This window comes from Rosa chinensis, chromosome 3 (genome assembly GCF_002994745.2).
Source record: "Rosa chinensis cultivar Old Blush chromosome 3, RchiOBHm-V2, whole genome shotgun sequence".
NCBI lineage: Eukaryota > Viridiplantae > Streptophyta > Magnoliopsida > Rosales > Rosaceae > Rosa > Rosa chinensis.
This window is the reverse complement of record NC_037090.1, coordinates 41,111,291-41,113,773: the sequence shown is the minus strand read 5'-3', so window position 1 is coordinate 41,113,773 and position 2,483 is coordinate 41,111,291. Positions and strand designations below refer to the sequence as shown.

At 33.7% G+C, this 2,483-nt stretch overlaps 1 long non-coding RNA gene across 2 annotated transcripts; it reads right to left on the bottom strand.

Annotated features, from left to right (window-relative positions):
• Positions 1-506: 506 nt before the first annotated feature.
• Positions 507-2,101, bottom strand: LOC121052102. Of its 2 annotated transcripts, XR_005807983.1 has the most exons (5): positions 1,993-2,101; positions 1,277-1,480; positions 1,033-1,125; positions 816-924; positions 507-639 (listed from the first exon to the last, which is right to left on the bottom strand). It is a non-coding gene; the product is annotated as an uncharacterized LOC121052102 (long non-coding RNA). The 2 variants fall into 2 exon arrangements; XR_005807982.1 differs by lacking the exon at positions 1,993-2,101 and having other exon boundaries at positions 1,277-1,707.
• Positions 2,102-2,483: the final 382 nt, after the last annotated feature.

Here is a 2,483-nt window from a genome sequence, read left to right as displayed (position 1 = left end):
AACAGAAGTAAGTACATGATGTTGTTGGTTAACTTATCATACAACAGAAAAATATGGCGACTGTTGTTGGTTGTTCCTTCACACAACAGGTATCATAAGTAACCGTTGTATGTGTGAGGCTCAATGTTAAATTCTTCACAAGTCATACAACATCTTATTTCTATACCGTTATGTGATTTAACATTGGACAACTGATATGTATTCATTCTGTTGTGTGAGTTTTACTGAGACAACAAAATTTAGTTGGTACCGTTGTGTGATTAAAATGATTTGTTGTGTGATTAACGTAATGTAATTCACTATTGTATGTTTATTATCGATTTTTTACCTGAAATATTTGCACAATATAATATTCAAAATATATTATGTACTGAAGTTCTCTAATTCAAGCATCTAATGTACCAAAAGAGCTAGCATTTGTCAATCATCCATACATTCAAGTATCTATACAATGAAACAAAAAATGAAGAAAGCAGCTTGATGACTGCTTTATTTTAACTAACAATGATAAACAACAAAAGCAGATACAATATATACTTGTTCCAAAAATATGCACATATGCAGCTGCTACATATATGGCTCCTACATAAATCGGTCACTACTTTCCAATTGCTCAGTCCACTCCTACATATATGGCTCCTGCATGGAAACAAGAGCAAGCTCTTCAATTAAATGACTGCCTCGTTTACTTCTCATAATCTTGTGCAGTGACATGAGAGACAAACTCAAAACATACTCTATTGTGCTTTCAATAAAATGTTAATGTAGGAGTATAAATGCTAAATCAATTACTTCTCCCTGTTTCAAAAATCTACCTCATCCATCTTGTACTAAAATCCCATCCAGTCTCGGCAGTTGAAGTCATTTTGCGGTAAAATGTTGTTTCTCGGAAACACTCTCGATCATAGAAGCAAGTTCCTTGTCCTGACAAGCATAATATGTTAACAAGATTAGTCAATCACTCTGTTTCCCCAACCATTGATTGATTGAAGAAAAAAAAAACTAATGATCATTAAGTTGTAGAGGACACACAGTGGTTGAAGAATCAGGCCTGGGTTGGTTCCACATTGCATAATATCTACTTAAAGTGTGATTACAAATCCTGAATAACTACCATATGAGTACCTACATAACAGAACAACGGCGGAAACTAGCAACATTCAAAACCAAATACAGATAATAAACCAAAGCAGGATAGATATGCATTACCGTAAACACCAAATGAATGAAAACAAGAGAATGTGAAACTTCCAAAGTATAAAGTTTCTGTCAATACCTGAATTCCAGAATTCGTGTTCTTTGATCATGCGGGCAGAGCTTTTCTAGCGAACTCCAAATCTCCTATCATACATTTTTTACTTCCTAGCAATCCCCAGCAACATAAAATTGAAGAGCCAGTTCATATATTTTTGTACAAGGAATAAAATCCCTTCAATTCCTAATTCTGAGCATTAATTCCTAGCATTGCCTATCCCCTACCCTGCCAGAAGAGACAAAAACCACCATGCATATGTAGATTGAATCATTATAAGGTAAGCCACAACTTAAATACATATGAGAATCCTAAAAATGAAAACCTAACAAAACTGCAATTTATTATTAAATAAAGTGATTGACTGCAATTGGAAACTAAAGGTTTATTCCTCAAGCACTATGCCACTACACAAGATAAATAATAATCAATATCCTAACTAAATGGGAATTCTGGGAATTCCAAACCTAAGTTAACAAACTTGTGAAAACCCAATATCATCGCTAACGAGAATATCATATTGCAAAAACTTGCACAATTTATTGAAATGATAATTGAAAGTGTATAGATAGAGACATGAAATTGCAACAGAAGGACTACTTGACTATACAAGGGAAAATCTATCCTCAATTTAAAATTTATTTCTTCAATAGAAGGCTGTTTACACTGTCCCCATCTGTGGAATAACATTTGTACATGACATTAAACAGTAAAACTCCCCCTCAGGCAGTAGCATTTACCTGCTTATTGTCAAAAACAAGGAGAACTGCAACTTTAAACTCTTTCTCCTGCCAAAGGGTCAAGAACAGTAAGTTCAACAACACATAAATTTGCATAGATAAAACAAACAAAATAAAGATGTAAAATCCCAAGTACATGAAAGACAATAAATCGGGAATGCATGTGATGTTAAATAAAAGCAAAAGCATAAGAACATAAAAAGAGGTCCACTCAACCTTTAAGCTTAAAGAATATTCAATTTGGAAAACAAGATGCGGTAAAAAATGTGAGTTGAGAGAGATAGAGAGAGAGAGAATCCAATCAAGAATGTGATCGACAACAACTCATATTACAAAGAATTTATTATCACGATTATCCGAAGTCCCAATAGACCTATTTCTCTCTCCAACATAATATCCCTCGCATCAAATTTCATTAAGAATGTTGCAGGCAACATCTCATATTACAATGTTGCAGGCTAGATATATATCAGTCAGAGAAACAATGCAAA